Source organism: Equus caballus, chromosome 19 (assembly GCF_041296265.1).
Source record: "Equus caballus isolate H_3958 breed thoroughbred chromosome 19, TB-T2T, whole genome shotgun sequence".
NCBI lineage: Eukaryota > Metazoa > Chordata > Mammalia > Perissodactyla > Equidae > Equus > Equus caballus.
Genome location: NC_091702.1, coordinates 65,871,631 through 65,890,918, shown reverse-complemented (window position 1 = coordinate 65,890,918; position 19,288 = coordinate 65,871,631). Strand labels below are relative to the sequence as shown.

Here is a 19,288-nt window from a genome sequence, read left to right as displayed (position 1 = left end):
TTTAGGACTCTTCTTTCAAGCAGCATTCTGCTGCCATTAGGCTGAAGATGAAGGGCCGAGGCATGCATAAGTGGCTTTGGACCACTGGACGAGGCACGCTATGAGTTTCTATAAGCTCAGATGAGAAATTATAAACAAAGACAAATGGCTGCATCTTGGCTTATGGCTTCAGGTTGCCCACAGTGGTCCACAAGTGACTGCAGGGCCCTGGCCACCACCTCTATCTTGAGTAGATTAATCGAACTCTGCGCCAAGAGCTTGGGATCAGGTATGCCTCAGGGACAAATGTGATATTTCAATCCTGACTCCCCTAAAAGCCACTATCACACAGCCTCGAGTCTGTGGGTGTGTCCAAAGGGTATCAGTTGCATTGCTTATGGCAAATACAATACAGATGAGGTCCTTCATCAAGAAATCAGAACCTAATTCAATAAATCTACTCAAGCAATTCCAGAACAGTCTTCTCTGCGGATGTCAGGATGCCCAGGGGCTGCGAGACAAGCCCATCCCATGCTGTGTTCACGGCATGTGCAGTCTCCTAAAACAGTCCCTTCTGAGGACGTGCACAAGTAAGGGTGGAGCTTGGAGGCAGGGAAAACCTCAGATAAGTCACAGCAAACCAAAACCGACTTTTCAGGATCTCAAGCTCAGCAGCAAGATGCACACCACGGCCTTATAATCCTTTGGATGGAACAAGGGAATTCTCCTTTATACTGAACAATCTATTCTGAGCTATTCAGGCACAGAGACTGTACATTTTGGCAGGGAACAGTGATCTGGGACTTCAAGCCAGAATTATAAACTCAAAATGAGAGAATAGATGAACTAGGTTGTCACAAACAGAATCATTTTATTCTTCATAGTTTTGCCAAAATAACAATTATACATTTCAACAGTGATTTTTTTTTATTAGTACCAGGACCTTCCCCTTTTGGTTTTTGGTTTCCTGAGAACAAGTATAACGGTTGCTCAAATAAGAGTACAGAGTTTACAACTGAATAAACACTGAGGAAGAATTAGAGACATCAATGCACTGGGCTGGGAGGCTCTCGGGTGCTAAGCATCACTCCGGTCTAGGACCCTCAGCCAAGGCCATGTGGCCAGTCACCCTGGGGCTGTACCTGGGACCTCTAGGGCAATGGCATCTGGTTGCAGTTCCTGGCTTTGCTCTTATCTGCAAATCTCTCTCAATCAACTGTAAACCTGAGCTACATCTGATGTGGACCATCTGTGAAAAGAAGTGGTTACCTTAAAACTCTCTCATGAGCATCTTTGCAATCTGGAGCTCGAGGCTATGGCCCTGGAATAGTGGAGTGGTGGGCTGGGGAAGGAAGGCCCTCCCCTGAGCTCTGGCACTGGTTGCAAGTTACAGAATCAACATCATCCAGAAGCAAAATGACTGGTTGGGGGTTTCAGCATCCACTCCTCCAAGGGCCACTAAAGAGCAGTTGATTATGCCAAAAAACGCAGTGAGCTGCGGGCACAGAGGACAGGTGCGGCCCGGCAGTGCCTGCAGGCGGAGAACTTCCCGCCACCCCTCGGGCCACCATCTCAGTCTGATGAAACCACCACAAATGCAGCAACAGAAGGCCCCGTGGTGCTGCAGAAACCACGGAGAATCTAGGGAAAAACCAACTTCTGAATTTCTTTTGGACTTTGTAACAGAAAAGGATTTGCTATTGCAGTCATTAAATGAGGGCACTGTGAAGAATCACTGGGTAGTTTTGTGTCGATACATGGAACGGAGGAACATCCTTGTTTGCAGCAAGCTTGCTTTTCCTTGTCCATTTGTCATTTTCAAATCAAGGGCTAAATGCTCCTCTCTCCTGAACACAAGAGGAAAAAGATAAGAAAAGCAATTGACAATTATAATGAAGTATATACTTTCATGTGTTAAAATCTATCATAAATTAAAGAATAAAGGCAAATTAAATATTATGAAAAAACTATAATCTACAACCTTCATAGGATACACTCTACACCTAAGCTTGGGAGCCCCAAACTTCCCAGGCCTGTTTCCCTTCCTCAGAGGACACCACTCCTTGGCCAGACACGGTCAGCTACAAGGGGGTCATCAGAGCAATCAAGTGTTAGAAGCAGAAACAGGCCCTCCCTAGGCACGGGAAAGCTGAGAAAGGAAAACAGTGGCGTGTACTTTGCAGGTCAGATTTCTCTTCCCTCACTCAAAATTACAGCAAAGGGAACCAAATTTGGGTAATAACAACCCACATTTCTATGGCTCCTACAGCATACAAAGAGCTTTTACATATGTGATCTCATGGAAACAGCAAGTCATTCCACTCCGCACGGTTTCTAGAATGAGAAAATGCACATGTGAAACAGAAGACGGCTTGTTCTCAAATAAGGTTCTTCTTTACTGACAGCACGTCAGCAAAAGCAGGGCTGGGCATCTGAAGCCTGAGGTTCTAGAAGCAGAGCCTGAGACAGGATTCGCTCGCAGGCCGGGAAGCTGGACAGGGAAGACGAAGCAGCCATGCCCAGGCGGGGTTTCAGGTGGGCGGGCTTCAGCCTGGCCCCAAGGAGCTCCGGAACAGGAGGCACACTTCAGAGTTGGTCCCAGCGCGGCCGGCCCGGGCTGGGCTTTCGTATCCCTGCACACACTCACCGGCCAAGAGCTCGGGGAATGGAGGGGACAGGGGACTACATCCCGGGCACGCCGGCTGTCTGCACACACGGGGTCCAGAGGAGAGTCCAAGTGAGGATGTTAGAGGAAAGCCCAACATACAGAATAGGGAGCTCACAGACGCACACAGTGAAAGGGATTCCAGAGGCTCTGGGTTGGGCAACGACACAGTCCACTACGGGTTTAGCTCTACGGACCACAGACTGAAAAACAGAGTATTAAGAATAAGAGTCCACGCCCCCTGCCAAAACTATGGAAATGAGGCAAAAAGCATGTCACGGTGTAAGTGTCAAAAGCATTATAAGGAGGACCAAGACCCCAAATGAGGCCTTACTCTATGGATGTTTAAAGGTGGCTTAAACTAGAAAACTCTACTGAGCCAATCCCAGGGCTTGGGAAGGTCAGGACTAAATTAACCCTGGCTGTCTCTGACGAGCCGTGCGACTTTGGGACTTTGGACAAGTCATCGCACACTGCTGCATCACAAACTATTTTTAAAAATGCAGGGACAGGAGATAAGGCTAGAATAATAACTTCCATCTATTTGTCCATTTACACTGTGTAGGACCAAGCGTGCCCTGCCATGCCCTAGAGGAGAAGGCAGGGGTCACATGTGAAGAATCAGGTCACAGGGCTCCCTAAGGACTCACCAAGGCTAACCCATGCTTTGAAAGAGGTGCTTTATCAAAAATCTTAAAATAAAATGTCAAGGCATGTGTATTATATTGGGTTGGGCTAGAAATGTATATTTTTGGAGTCCAGGCTGTCCTTATTCAAGCACAGAATAGATATTTATCTATCTGATATGGTTTTCGGATTCCATGTACCCTGCTATAAATTCTCCCTCACCCACTCACTTGCCTCAAGACACATTTTTCTTTTGCACAGGGTTCAGGTTAAAATGTAAATGCTTGTGGGAAAGGTAACACTTTAATTGTAGTTATCAATCATTTACACTTTAGTATGAATAAAAGCTTCTAGAGTAGGATGTTTTCTAAAAGGCACTGGGGAAGTGAATGGATTAAAACATAAAATAAAAGAAAAGCACAGATGTTTTCTTTTCTTTTTTTTTTTTTGAGGAAGAGTAGCCCTGAGCTAACATCTGCTGCCAATCCTCCTCTTTTTGCTGAGGAAGACTGGCCCTGAGCTAACAGCTGTGCCCACCTTCCTCTACTTTATATGTGGGATGCCTGCTACAGCACGGCCTAACAAGTAGTGGGTAGGTCTGCACCCAGGATCCGAACCAGCAAACCCCGGGCTGCCAAAGCAGAATATGTGCACTGAACTGCTGTGCCAGTGGGTCGGCCTGAGCACAGAGCTTTTCTGAAGGCACGTGTCCCCTCTCCACTGACTGGCCTTGGGCTGGCCGTGATGGCAGCCAGGTGGTCTTTCCCTGCATTCACCTGTGGGCCTCAGGACCAAACCCCTCTCAGATGCAGAAACTCAAACACACCACAACTGTCAACAGTTCATTCAATGAGCACGACGCACAAGCTGCTGTTGCCTCCTCCTCAGTCTGGGAAATCACCCGAGCATCATTAGATTCAGAATGACTTGGCAAACCAAAATCTTAGAGAGCACAGACCACAGACACATGGCCCGGTCACAGCTCACAAGTCCTCCGTGTGAGTCACCGAGGGAGTGAGTGACAACCTTAGCAAGTTACGTGACGAGCTGGAGCCTGAGGATCGGAGTCAGGGTTCGCCACCAACTGGTCATTAACTCTAAGGCTTTGGTTTCCACAAGTGTTAAATAAAAAAAAAAGAGGTAAGAGATATTGAGATATTGCATAATCAAAGTTGGAATCCCTGCATTAAAACGAAGTTGATTCTTTTTCACTTTAGGACTCCTCAGGGACTCCGTTAACACACCCCGAATCTCCAGAAGGAGAAAAAGAGCTCCATGCCTCCCAGACTTCTTTGATCTTGGAACTCTATCTTCAAATATCGTTTCTCAGAACTAGTATTCTGCTGGACACAATGTAGAAACTGCGAGACAAGACTCCAAGCCCTTCCAAGCAGTAATATGTTGAAATTTCCCCTCGTGAGTCTGTCTTTCTCCCTCTAATCCTAATAAGGACCTCCACTTAAGATGCCACATATCCAAACTCTTTGCAAACTTCAAAATACGTAATAATTGGTAGTTACGATAACATCGGGCGGGCCCTGAGGGAGATGGAGCATATCCTTCTGTCAGCACGCTGTCTTTCAAGAAACCCTGAGAGCTGGGTAACAGTCTCCGGCAGAAAACCTCTGAACGTTCTGACCTTTGAGCTTGTTTAAAAGAAATATGCTTAATAATACACTTAGAAAATAAATTCTAGGATTCTGGCACCATTTTGTTTAAGAAAATACAAAATCCTTTGTTTTGCGTTAACGGTGTTACAACTAATTAAGGGGGAAACTAGCTGCCAGGCTCCTCGAAAAGAGCAGGCCTGGTTCAGCTGACAGCTCTGCATCCAGGAGGAGCGAGCTGCTGGTCTGCTGCCTGTGTGGTGTTCAGCTCAGCCTCTGCCGACTGGGACTCATTAGCCAACGGTTACAAATATGTAACCAATGCTTTTTCCAGATCCTCCGCCGCAAACCAAGTACCGCGGTGTCCGTCCCCTGCCTCGAAGGCCTGGGTCTGAGCCACTCAAAATGCTCCCTCCAGCTCGGCCTGGAGCATGGGATTTTCATTAGACGGAGCTCCTTGCATCCAGGCAAGAGCTGCAGCAGTATCAATGTTGCTCCTTTCTCCAGTGGAGAGGTGGAAAGAAAGACAAACATGCTAATAAACAGCTACTTTTAAACTTCTTAATTTTAACGCTTAATAAACAACTTCTTGCTCTGCTTTTTCTTTTTCCTAAGGCTAGGTCAACATATAGTCCAAGTGGCTTTGGGAATTGGATAAATATTGCAAAAGCTTGTTCTCTTAATGGGAGTTTGCCCCGTTCTGTCACCTGGGAGGCTCATTCACAGCAATGTGAACCAGAAGAGCCCCAGAACTGCGATGCCCTGGGGGGCCCAGGGTGACCGGATGTTGAGGCGGACGTTGGAGGCCTGAATGAACGCAGAAGGCCCCATGCAGCCTAGGAGCACAGGCTAAGTTTCACTGCTCTGGAACAAGGCTGCAGGCAGGCCCAGAGCCAGGCTGGGCAAGGCAGACTCCCCCCAAGGGGTCCCCCTCCCAGCCCTCCCTTCTCTGCTCGCAGAGTCTCCCTCAGGTCAGAGAGCAGCAGCAGTGGCACCGTCTCTAGATGGCTGCTGTCGAAACCTGCATGCGCTCCTTCCCTCACATCTACCTTTCAGCTCACAAAGCTCCCTTGAAAGAACTGAGCAGGTGAGCCCGCATCTAGGGAATATGATCACGGGAAGTGAGACATGGCCTTTACAAGACTTGGGTGACAGAGAATGGCAGGGACTTCAGGCAAGGGCTGCCTGCAGGACTTTCACGTTCCCGGGGGGTCTGACCAAGCAGAGCAGCAGAGGGGGAGTTAGAGAAGTGTGTCAAGGAAGAAGCTGAGGGAGCTGGGAAGAGAGGCGGCCGCCAGCCTCCAAGACTGCTGATGGGAGCACCCAGAGGACCCGCCTCCCTCCCCTGTGGGAGCCCTGCCCACAGCCCAGTGCTCTGAGGAGAACCATCCCAGTCAAACAAGAAGTCATCCACGCTCTCAAAATAAGAGAAAGAAAACAGTGACCCTAAATGACTTTAACTCTTAAGCTCTTCCATGAACCCTGGAGACAAGAATGGCGAGATTTTAGAACGAGTGACACAAAAATGCATGTTTTCTTTTTCTCAGCAGCTGGAAGAGGTCCCCTACACCAGAGCTTCAGCCAATTCAATCCCAGGAGAAATTCATGCCGCAGGGGTAGGGATTGAGCTGGTCCCCAGGAGGCAGAGGAAGGGCAGGATCGACAGACTAACCTCCTGCATTTGGCTAAGAGAGAGGTGAAAGTTAAAGGTGACAATTCGCATTTGGAAGACATCATTGCAAAGAATTAATCAAAAGGGCAAACACACTGAGGACCAGGAGCTCCTCCAGGAAACTCTTGAGAGGAACTGAAATAAACAACTGAGCTGAATGGCTTGTTTGCCCCCAGCAGAGCCCACCTTCTCAAATATCAGCCACTGGTCCTTGGTGGTGAAACCTGCAGACCTTGGCAGCTCTTTAGTTTTGCCACAAACTTTATTCTTGAGAAGCCAACAGCAGTAGAAAACCTAAGTGCACGCTTTCTTTTTCTGAGAGAGCCTTGGACTCCCTTCACAGAAATGTTCTAAAGACAAATAAGAGAAAGGAGGCTTGAAGATAGGTATTTAAAACAATCCAGACTTCCCTACATCCAGGATATTCAGCCTGAACTGCAGTTACATTTCAATAGATAAAAAGATAAAATAAATCAAGAGTCTTCTCTACTGGAGCACAGAAACCTTGAAGGAACCCAAATGCACGACTTTAGGGGAAAACCCAAGGGCTACCTAAATAATCCACATTTTAACGAACCACAGCATAGCTGATGGCTGATGCACCCTCAGAACTGTGTATTTATACTCCTGTCTGCTAGCAGAATAGGTGGCTGGGCTTTTGTTTTGCTTTATCCAAGTGGAATGCATTTCTCAAGGAGCCCAGCATATCTCAGACCTGGGTCTGGATGGAACCCAAGGAATGTAAGATCAGAGAGCGCCTGAAGTTACCAGATAATGGCCAACAGGCAATGAAGCTTTGGATCCTGTAAAATAAAGAACTGGACTAGATGAATTCTAAGAGTCTTCCAGTTCGAACATTCTGTGATTCTTTGATTCCACCTCACATTCCATATTCATGGACGAACATCAACAAAAAATCTGATCTAGACTGATGGTTTTTGAAACCTCATGATTCCATAAAAGACCAGGAAAATGTGGTCATACCAGACATATTTAATTTGTGTGTATTTCATCATTGCTGAGCCCTTCTCAAATGTTAAACTGGGCCTAGGGTTCAAGGACATTTGAAAAAAAAATCACAGAAAGTGATTGAGTAGCTATTGAGTTTGTGTTGTGTGAACCTATAGGAAAAAGAATAAGATGCCGAGACAGTCTTAACAGGTGACTAGAATCCTCAGGGCTACAAGCAAATCTACACTGGAAAACTCTCTGAGGAGAGAGAAGTCCTTGAGGGAACAGCTTGGAAAGAGCGCTCAGATGGTGTGTCTGGAAGTTTTGTCCAGCTATTATTAATGATATTTTTGGTTGAGGCTCACTATATGTTAGGAAAATTAAAATGACTTCATTTTTCAAAAGTAAAATGTATTGGGATAATAAGAACAAAGAAATTATATACCCACTTTTTAAAATTAAGGTTTAATTTACATCCAGAAAATTCACTTTTTGCAATGGACAGTTCTGTTGAGTTGACAAAGACATATGATCATCTGTAGCTACCAGCACAATCAAGTTACAGAACACTTCCATCATCCAAAAGATCTGCCATGCTTCTTTGTAGTCAATCCCTCCTGCTTGCCCAGCCGCTGGCAACCACCCGTCTGTCCTGTCCTTATGGTTTTGCCTTTTAAGGAATGTCACACACATGGAATTATACAGTAGTCAGCCTTTTGAGCCTGGTTTCTTTTACTAGCAAAATACATGTGAGATTCATCCATGGTGTTGCATGTATCGATAATCTGTGCTTTGTATTGCTGGGTAGTATTCCATTGTATGGTTATACCACAGTTGAGAGCCATTTGGGTTGTTTTCAGTTGTTTGCAATTATAAATAAAGCCACTAGAAACATCCCCGTATAGGTTTTTGGGTGGATGTAAGTTTTCACTTCTCTAGAGTAAGTACTTAGGAGTGAAATTGCTGGGTTGTATGTTTAACTTTATAAGAACCTGCCGAAATGTTTTCCAAAGCGGCTGAACCATTTGGCAATTCCACCAGCATGTACTAGAGGTCAAGTTTCTCTATGTCCTTGTCCAGACTTGGTATGATCAGTTTTTTCTTTAAGTATTTCTAATAGGGGTGCAGCGATATCTCACATGGTTTTAATTTGCTCTTCCCTGATGACTAATGATGTTGAGCAGCATTTCATATGCTTATTTGCCAGCCACGTGTTTATTCAGTGAAGTGTCTGGTCAGATCTTTTGCCCATTTTTTATTGGGTTGTTTATTTTCTTATTATTGCCTTTTCAGTGTTTTTTCATGTTCTGGATATAAGTCCTTTATCAGACATGTAATTTGAAAATATGTTCCCCCAGCTCGTCTTTCCATTCTCCTAACAGTGAATTTTGAAGAGCTACAGGCTCACTTTTGAAGTCCACAATTTAGGGTTGGTAGATCACAGAGAGACAATAAAAGCCCACCCCTCTTTCCTTGATCTCTGGCTCCAATGTTGAGAATGTTCTCAGAATAAATTTTGTGCTACAAACACTAGCAGGAGGGGATTAAAACCTCCAATATTTGAATAAATTTAATAGACTGTCTCATTCGCTGAACAAGAACATATAATTCCGTCAGAAGGAGTCTCATCTCCCATGGCTAAGAGAAACGCGAATGTGCAGCATGCTGGGGAAGAAATGGGCAGACTAGCGAGGAGCTGAGGATGCAGACCCACCAAATGTCTTAGTCCCAAAACAGGGAAGGAGGTGGAAACAGCACACTCCAAAGGACAGTGAGCCACATATCAAAGCCACCACAACTTGAGAATAGGGAACTATTGTGAGGACACAGACAGTTAACAGTTTCTACCAGGATTTTGCATGGGTTCATTAAGAGGTCACATCGGAATAACCTACTTTTCCTTCTCTGCCTGGCCAAGAAAATGTAGTAGATACAGAACATGTGATGTCTGCATTTTACAGTCTCTCTAAATAGCTTAGTTGATAATATGGAAAAATGGGGGTGGGATGATCATTCAGTTAGATGCATTTGTAATTTTTGAAGAAATACATGCGAAGGGTATTGATCTGTGGGTCAGTGGCAACCGAGAGAGAGGTTGCCTTGATTCTCTCATACCAAATAATTTTATCAATGATTCATATAAAAATATGGGAGGTAGGGATGCTAAATTTGTAGAAAGTTGGAAATTATTATAAATTCATAAATGATTATGATTTTGGACCCAATAAAGACTAAAAACATCTTTCCAAGTCAGGATGAATATACATAATGAGTTTTAAAGGAGATAAATTTAAGGTCCTGCCCTGAATCCCAAAACACAGTTTGAGTTCTGGGTAGTGAAGGGCTTAGCACAGAGAGATGAGAACAGGACTTATGGCTGAAGTCCACAGACAGCCTGCTACGAGTCAACAGTGAAGGATGACGTCCAAAATTCCTCATATGCAATCTTGGGATATACTGATGACAGTTTATCATTTTAGAAAAAGGAAAGATGATAGTTCTATGTGGGCACATGTGGAGTTTGTGACCAATTTGGGGGACCACTCTCCAGGAAGGGTACAAATTGGAACATGTTCCAAGAGCAGCCATCAGCCATACAATGCAAGCAGTGACCAAGAAAATGGGAAAAGATGTTCCTGGGAGGGAAGAAAAAAAGACTGGGAGCCTAGAGTGGCTGACATAAAATAGTGAAAGGTTTACATTTGATGGAAGAACCAAACATGCTCAAGACAACTCCAGAAGGGTGATAACTCCAAGATAACTCCAGAACGAAGACCAAAGGGAGAAAAGTCCTGGGAGGAAACAGTCTCTGCCATAGCTGCTCAAATATGCAATATATTGCTTTGAAAGTTAGTAATTCCCCTTTTTTACTCAAGAATAAGCCTGATAATCTCTTGGAGAGGATGTACATAAGAGAGATTTTAAAATGCAATGAGTAGATGTATAAAGTAACCAGGAAGCTCTTATCCACCGGAGTGAGCAAGTGTTTCAATGATCATACGGCACTTGTTTGAACTCTCACTTTTCTGAGACTCCAGGAAAAAAATGAAAGTTTACAAATATATAGAGGGAAATAGGACCCATAACTACAAAAGAATATTTGGAATCAATTTGGAAACATTTCTAAGAAGTTGCATTTGGACAGTTTGGGTTGTTTTTCAATTTTGTGACAAACTTAAAATTAGATTTTAAGATTTTATGAGTTGCAGAGATATTAAATTTGTTTTACATTGTTTCTCCCATTTGACATTCATAAGAAATCATAAGGAACTGAATCGAAAGTAATAAACAAATACAATGTTAAATAAGTCAAGAATTTTTCATTAGATATAGCGGGAGCCTTCTAGAGTTTTGGTGAAATTAAAAAACAGAAAATACTAGAGGAAGATTGGCACAGATGTCAGCTCAGCAACAATCTTCCTCAAGCAAAAAGAGGAAGATTGGCAACAGATGTTAGCTCAGAGCCAATCTTCCTCATAAAAAAAGAGAGGGAGAAATAAATTAAATGTGGAAAAGAAATAAAAAAGAACATACTTCATAGCTGGGCTCAGTATTGATAAATATAGTAATAATTCTCCAGACTAATCAGAGGAAAATTAAAATGAATAATTGTCCTGAATGGCAAAATAGAGTGCATACAATACAAGTTAATATACTGAAATAACACAAGAAAATTTGTAGGGATACAACTAAGCAACAGAAATACATACAGAACTGCCTGGTAGGGAAACTGAAAACATCAAAATCTTGTCAATAACACTCACAAGGCTTCTCTAAAAATGGATCAGCTCTAAGCACCGTCAGGGAATCATCTGGGTTTGCTCTGGGTTCACAAAGTTCAACTGGTTAAACAGCTAAAAACAAACAATCCATTCGGAGGCTGAAAAGTTCACAGGTTCTGGGCGTGGAACACAAAGAGAAGATAATAATGAAAGGAATTAAAATTTTCTAGATTTTCTCTATGATTCTTGGCAACACGATCAACACCATTTAGTACAATAACCTGTGACATATCACATATGCACACACACACATATATAGCATATATGTGTACCCATATATTCTTCTTCCCTTGGCATTCCCTGTTCCTTTACTACTCTCATCACTCAAGCTCACCCTGGGAATAAAAATGTACAACTTGCCTCTCAAGTAATGGGATTCATTCATCTGTTTTTAAAATATAAATAAGACTATGGCCAGGATTTTGTAGTCATATGGGCTCTGTCTTTACAGCTCATCTAAATCTCCTGAAATTCTTTTGGGGAGTATATTTTTTAGCTATCATCAGAGTTAGCTGACAGCCAGGCTAAGGAGGTGGTTGCCACCGTGGCACTTCTTTGAGGGGTGTGGAAGGACAAATCGTAAAGCTCTCTCTCTTTACCATCCAAGTACCTTCACCCCAGCAGTTTCATCCTTTCTTTTGGTTAAGCATCCTCTGATTCCTATCACTTCCTTTAACAACCAAAGTGCCCGTAGAAGAGGTGACCCACTAAGTTCTGAAAGCTACTTGCCAGTTTGTTAATGTCTTTCCTACGCAGCAAGGGGACAGAAGAAGAATGGGGGAACCCAGACAGATATCACGACGGTCAAGGAGAGGAGGGGAAGAGGCCACCGAAGGAAGAGGGCAAGGAGAAGCCATTAGAAAACACCCTGGCAAACTCTACTTTTTTCCCACCTTTGCTCCAGCAGACTCTGGCTTTCCCAGTGCTCATTCCCAACTCATCTGGCGCAATGCCACATGGTGGAGGTGATTTTACCTTAATGGCGATCAAAATAAATTAAATTTAAAAAGGCCTATCTCCTCATTTCAGGTTGTCTTAAGGACAATGCTAAAGCAACTCCCCCCATGTTGATCAATTCAGTTTTTTAAAAAAAATCCTGAAAACTGCCTATTCATTAAAGCACCTGCTATATCATAAAAGTTACTCCATGTGGCTTTGTGTAAGAGAGTCTCACAAATACCACCTCCTCCATGAAGCCTTCTCTGATTCCCCAGCCCTCCTCCTGAGTCATCACCCTCCATGCTCCTCCAGGGCTCCACAAGCCCTTCTCTTAGCACCTCCTTCATTCTAAGGAATCATTCAGATTCATCACCCCAGTTAGACAGCAACTCTTTTACATTCCCTGCACGTAGCCCAATGCTTGGCACAACGATGGTATGTGATAACACTCCAACACATGAAGGACCAAAGACCAAAATGCTGGCGGCATTGTAAGTGCACGTTCCTTGACTATCTCCTCAGACTATGAGCTCTTTGGCAAATACGTTTAATTGTAGGACAAGGCTGCCCAGCAGTGACACTTTCTTCAAATTCTCTCCTTTGGATCATATGGAATTATTTTTCCCCTCATAACTTAGAAAATTTAAAACCTGCAGCCTAACCCTTAACAAATAGTAGGTGGTGATCCTGCAGCACCAGGAAGATAGATTAGATGACTTATTTGGAATTTTCCTTCTTCACAGAACCATTGCAGAAGCATTAACAAGTAAATAATACACTAACTGGCAATTTGGGCAGCAGCTATAACGTCTCCTTTGTCAACACTGCCTTCATTTCCTTCTTGTGCAAACATCAGTGTGTTTGAGGAGGTCCCAGGGAAATGAACCAAACCTATTTAGTCAAAACAACTCAGTTCTTCTTTCTTTTGAATCCACATCCTCTTAGTCTTGAGACCAACGTAGAAACCAGTTCCCTCCTGCAAAGGAGCCTGCCTCTGCCAAGCCAAACAGCAGGCACAGCAGCAAGTGGAGGGGGTGCCCTGGCTCGGCCTGCAGCCCCGACCTTTGACTGGCAGCAGGCATTTTCTCCCTCCTTCCTACACCTTCCACAGGATGCCCACTCACCTCCCCAGGAAGTTCCAAGTTCTCTGACAAGTGCTCATGGAGGCCAGTTGGATTTCTCTTGAAGGGTTTAAATTTCTCCACCCTACCACCTAGTCATGAAGCAATTCAGAAGTTATGAAAGTTCTGGGATCAATGGCTTCTTTTTTTATAAGAGAGAATATCTTACTAGCAACCACTGACCAAAACAGCATATACTTGAAGCATCAGCGAATGTCAGTATCACTTTGGGATAGGACTGGACGTACTAAGAACTTGTGGGAGGGCTGAAAGGTACACACAACCACCAAGAGACATCCTACACCTCTTGCCATTATCTAGAACTCATCTCATCTTTCTCTAGAACCTCTATTAAGGCGGGGGGAAAAAAGCCCCTTTTTTCCAAACTAAAATGATTTCGTTTGGGTTAATTAACGGCAAGTTTCTCACTTCTTTAGGGGTTCCTTCTGCTCCTCCTCCCAAAGATGGCATGTGGGCACAGGGCAAGATTACCTATCTATATTGTTCTTTTCTTCCCTCTAGACACAGAGGTTGATCTGGTCTTGCCCCTAGGAATCCTTCCACGATATCGCTGTCCCTGGCATGGCACCATTTTAACAACTTCTGCTGATTCCTTGTCCTGATTTACTGCTCAGGCATCTCCTCCCCAAGGCATCCAGAAATGCTTAGATCCCCTAAAGGCCACACCCAACCACAGGCTCCCAGCCATGGGGTCTGGCCTATCTGTGCTGACATAGAACCATTTCAAAGTACTTACCTGGTTGGCACCATAATGCTCCAACACATGCAGAAAGAAACACAGTCCCTAAGGGGCTGCCTTCCAGGTTCCTTGTCTGAGAAGTAAGGAGCCAGCCTGCCTGGACTGGGAGTTTCCCAAAACCATCTGGATGCTTCTGCTTCTCATTTCTACTTCTTGGGGTGCTCTCCAAGAGAGGAAAACTAGGACAATAACATCTGACTTCTTGCTTCTCCTCATTGCTGTCTCCATGGGAAAACAAAACAAAACAAAAAACACACAAACACAGAAACAAAAACCCTAAGTACCTGATGGGAACTTTCCTTACAACAGACTCCCAGATTTCTATACAATGACTTATGAACTCTATGAAGCGAGTGTGCCAGGCTCAGGTTTTGCTATTTATAGTGGAGGAGAGCTGGAAATTAATAAATCCTTTTCCTTCTCAAGAAAACTAGATTTTTAAATCCATTCTATTACTGTTTTCTCAAAAAGTCATCTTTGAGACTCATTTCCAGGGCAAAAAACCTTAAGGCTTAGTCTTAATGACAGAGGGGCTTCAGTAAAAGAGGATTTAAGAAAGAAGGAAAAATATAACTGCTACATATTTTCAAAATATTGATACACTTTAGCTGTCCTCCTGATAATGTGAGAAACAACAGAAGCTGTATATTAAACCACACATTCATTCTCTACAATGTGGTCCCACTCTAAAGAGCAGATAAAGAGAAACGAGACAAAGAAAGGCTTGAGAAACTCCAAATAAATACAAATAATTTCCCTAAAAGCATTTGGATGTGATGTTTTAAAGTAAAACTTGCAATTTATGAAACAAACCCAACCGACATATGTAGGGCCTGCCATACGCCAGGCACTGGAGATAAAGAAATGGATAAAGATCACAGTCATAACCATTGCCATTTTCATACTGGTTCCCTGATATTATTCTCTCACTCTTTTTTTAAGTCTCTATCTTAGACACTCACCCCCATACATAGATGTACCTATATCTATATCCTACACTAACAGCAAGACAATGATAGTACCTTGCTGATTTTTCACCTCTTATGACAAACATTGTGACAGGAAGAGAAAGTATTTATAACCTCATACACAGACAGTAAAACTGAGATCCATTAAGTTTAGGTAAGCTTCCCAAAGTCACGCAATGTGTCAGCTGAGACTTAAACCTAATTCCCTTGACACTGAGTCTGCGTCTTCCCTGCACCATTCTGCATCTCCTGGTTACCAGAATCTCTCCAAGGAACAGTCTAACTGTCCCCCCAGGGAAATGGAAGCTGATATGGAAGCCGGTGCTCTCGGATCGTTAGAGAATTTAAAGGGACAAAGCCAGACACTCCATGCTAGTATATTCTACATATTGCTGCCTTCCATGTTTGACACTGTTCCCTAGCATTCCTTTTTATACTAATAGAACCTCTATGTTAGTATTTTAGTTGGGCACCTGCCCTCCGCAGCCCCCTTTTCCATAGCAGACATGTGAAAGTGGAGGCAAGCTGTCACAGACCATGCAGACAAGGACAAGCCCTGGGGATGGTGAAGCAACAAGAAGGAAGGGTCCTGGAGTCCCAACTCTGTGGAACCAACCTAGCAGTCCAGACTGCTTAAGCCTAGACTGTTAATAGACTGAGAAATAAACTTTAATCTTATTTAAGCCACTTTGACTGTTGGTCTCTCTTAGACCAGCTGGACCTACACTTTAACTAATTTGTTTATCTTCCCAAATCACTCTTTAGCATACATTTGTATCTGGAAACCACTGAGAGTTCTCCACTGCCTACAGAAGGAAATGCAAGCGTGGTGCTCAAGGGCTTTCACAATCTGCCCCCAACAACCTGCCCCTCATTATCTCCCCTACTTCTTTTCACTCCAGCCACACTGATGGACTCACTGTTTCTTGAACATTCCTCCACTATCCCTTCTCCCTAAAGACTCTCTTCAACAAACTCTAATTTCTAAAACCCACTTCATTCGTTCAATGTACTGTTTACAGCCCACCTCTGAATCCACGGTACGCTATGTCCAGAAAACGCGTAATGAAGATGCTTTTGTTGAAAAAGGAAGGCAGAGGAGGAGACGGGAGGGAGGAGGGCAGAGGGAGGAAGATAGAAGAAGCAAGAGTAGGAGCAGGCAAACACAGTCGGGGATGGGAGACTGTTGTGTTCATGTTGATAATGATGGAGCGTTACAGGCGATGGGTTCAAAAGGGAAGCTGTAAAGCTTTGAGAGCGTGGAAGGCAGCCCTGTGGCCATAAGCATGCCTGGATCTTTCATGAACTTTCTATTTGATGGTTTATTATTTATTCCTTGGGAAAGCAATGAGGCAAACGAGAAACATTAAGAAATTAGTTTCTGTTCATTTAATGGGTTATTTTCTCCTCACGTGGAGTAATTTGAATAAACCACAAATTAATTTTCTATCAATGGTTCCAAAGAGTCTTTGAGCATTTTAGAATATTCAGAGTGGCTATTTGAAATTGCATTTATTTATCGAAAGTAACAATCCCAGCGTATTGGTATATTTGAAAGGAACACCATTCCGTTTCCACTTAGGACTTTGTGTGTTCTTCCCCCAGCAAAAAACAATAGCTGTATCTAGGCAGCATATTAAATTATCCCCCCTTTTAATGAAAGTTTATTTGGAATATTGAAAAAGGTAAGGCTGGGAGAATTAGCAAAAAAGTTCTATGAAGAAGTGTAAGTCCACTTAAAGGAAGATTTCCTGAGCCTGTGGTGAACTAAGTGTTATTAACTTCGACTACAGTGTAAACAAGACTGAACCGCTGGAATTTTTCTTTTGATGTCAAGTTTCCATGCCTTTATCTCTAAATCTATATCCCCAAGTATTCCCAATATTCTTGAAGAATGTACCCTCATGATAATTATAATACAGAAGGAAGTTTCTTCCAGGATCCCCAATAGCGAAGGGAACAGGTGTCCCTCACAGGGGCTGAGAGAAGTAGGTCCTACCCGTCCCTATACACCAAGAACGGGGTTCCCTTGTCAAGCACTGGACTCAAGGCAAGTGCATGTGCCATCTCCTGGTGCCAGGTTTAGCCTGAGGATAGATTTAGCCTGAAGAGACCATGAGCTGACATGGGAGAGGGCCAGGTGGGGTCTCCTGCTCTCAGTGGCCAGATGAAGAGCAAGTCCTCTGCAGAGCAAGACTCAGCCAGGTGTCGTTGTATAGATAATAAAGTCTGTCATAATACCTTTCAGCTGGGTTGTTCTTATTCCACGCAGATATACTATCATCAAAAGCAGACTCAAGTCTGCTTCGGATTTGTATTTTCTGGGCCCACTAGACTGTACCAGGATTTACTGAGATATAAATCAGAGACGCAAATACCTGACACTCCCTTCTTTACAAGATTCAAATTATGATTCATGATTTAATGCCAACAACTCTTGCTATATTACACAAGATATTTTTAGAATAATATCTTACAATTGTATCACATTTTATAGTCTCACATCCGTTATTTCTTAATCCAGTGTGTTGTTTCTGTGTGATTGTGTCATTAAATTTTTGCAAAATGTGCCATTTCATGTTGCCAATATTTTTATTTAATACACATTTAATCCAACAAGCACTAATTGAGCACCTGCCATTCTCTAAGTTCCTGTCACACTCTGACTACTTTTACTAAAGGTAACCAAAATGTTTTTCCATCACAACCCTAGCGAAGGGATCCATTATATCATAAATCTCATGTCTAACACATTGATAAACTATACTTCCCCATATGACATTTCCAGGATAAGAAAGAGGTTAAGAACGTATCTAAATCAATAAGCTTTGGATGACTACCTAGCATTTTCCTTGGATATGGTTCCATGAACTGAAGTAAGTATACAGGCTTCCTCTGCTTAAAACAGCTGCCCATTTCCAATCACCAAATGTGTCACAGAACAGCTCTGACATCATGTTCCATGAGGATTAGCAAAACTGTGAAGCAACAAGGGACAAGCAACATGGCTTTCTTTTACACCTGGGAGCGTTCTCCGTTGATGTTTTGGGAGCGTGAATCCAAAGAAGGTTCCCACAGCCAGAACACATCCTCATGTGCCCTCAGCTTTTGTAACAACTCACTGCCCACTCTTCTTGTTCCATAGTCACGCCTTAGGTCTTGGAGCCAACTTAGTCTCCCAGTTGACCCTTTGCCTGGAATACACCCTAGTCTCATCTTTTTCTCTCAGACAGTTTGCTCTTCTCCATAGACATTATGTCCAAACAACTCCAATTTGTATTCCATGACCTTTCCAACAACCCACACACCCTCTTAAATGGATGTTTTACTCATACAATCATGATGCTTTTCTTGTTTCTCTAGGATTCTCTGTATTAGAGAGTTTAGAGAGCAGTGCCCTGGTTTTTAAATCATAGGCTTAAGACAGGATCATAGGATGCTTGCGTTGTGCCAGGTGCCATGCTAGGAATGCCCTTTAACCTCCATTACAATTTTCTGAGTCAGTGCTAACCCCACAGTACGGTTGTAGGAACATCCTTGGAGTTAAATGACTTGCCCAAAGGTCTTGCTCATGGTGAGTCAAACATAGGCTTTAATCTACATCTCTCAGGCTCAGCATCATTCATGGTGCAACCAGGAGACCCACGCCTGGATCTAGTCATTCAATAGAAGGAGTTTACCAAGTTTACTGCAGGATATCTGTCACAAAGCGTTAGAAGGGCCCAAAGAGCAAACACTGGAAGAGGAGGCAACCAGGAATTTCCAACTGCAGGAGGCTGCATCCCCAGAGCTCGACAGACATGGGGAGGAAGTCAGGAGCAGAAGACATGGTAGAAGCCAGAACCCAGAAGGCTTGGACAGTGGGAGTTTGGGCTGTGGAAGAACAAACTATCTGGCAGGAGCCAGAGCATCACAAGAGACAGTTACTACTGAAGACACCCCCAAAGCAGAGACAGGTGGAGATTAGTACCCTGGATTACTCCTTCCTCCACCTTCCTATCTCCTGCCAGTGCCTCCCAGAGCCACTCCTGGGAAGAAGCTGATTGGTGAAGAAGTATTGGGAATAACAAGGACAGTTTCTCTGCGACACAGAGGGGGAACAAGGGAAGTTCGGGGAACAGATTTGAGAATAAACAGGCAACAGTCCACTCGACTCCAAAGTCTACTCCAACTTTATTGGGACATGACTGCCATTCTCCCTCACTCACATCAGTGCT

At 43.6% G+C, this 19,288-nt stretch overlaps 2 long non-coding RNA genes across 7 annotated transcripts in view; both read right to left on the bottom strand.

The window, feature by feature from the left end:
• The window catches only part of LOC106781985 (uncharacterized), a 327,364-nt gene that overhangs the window by 209,813 nt on the left and 98,263 nt on the right, over window positions 1–19,288 (bottom strand). The gene's annotated exons all lie outside the window — the stretch shown is intronic.
• Window positions 834–14,325, bottom strand: LOC138919288 (uncharacterized). The gene is made up of 2 exons (XR_011429333.1): window positions 14,101–14,325; window positions 834–1,826 (listed from the first exon to the last, which is right to left on the bottom strand). It is a non-coding gene; the product is annotated as an uncharacterized lncRNA (long non-coding RNA).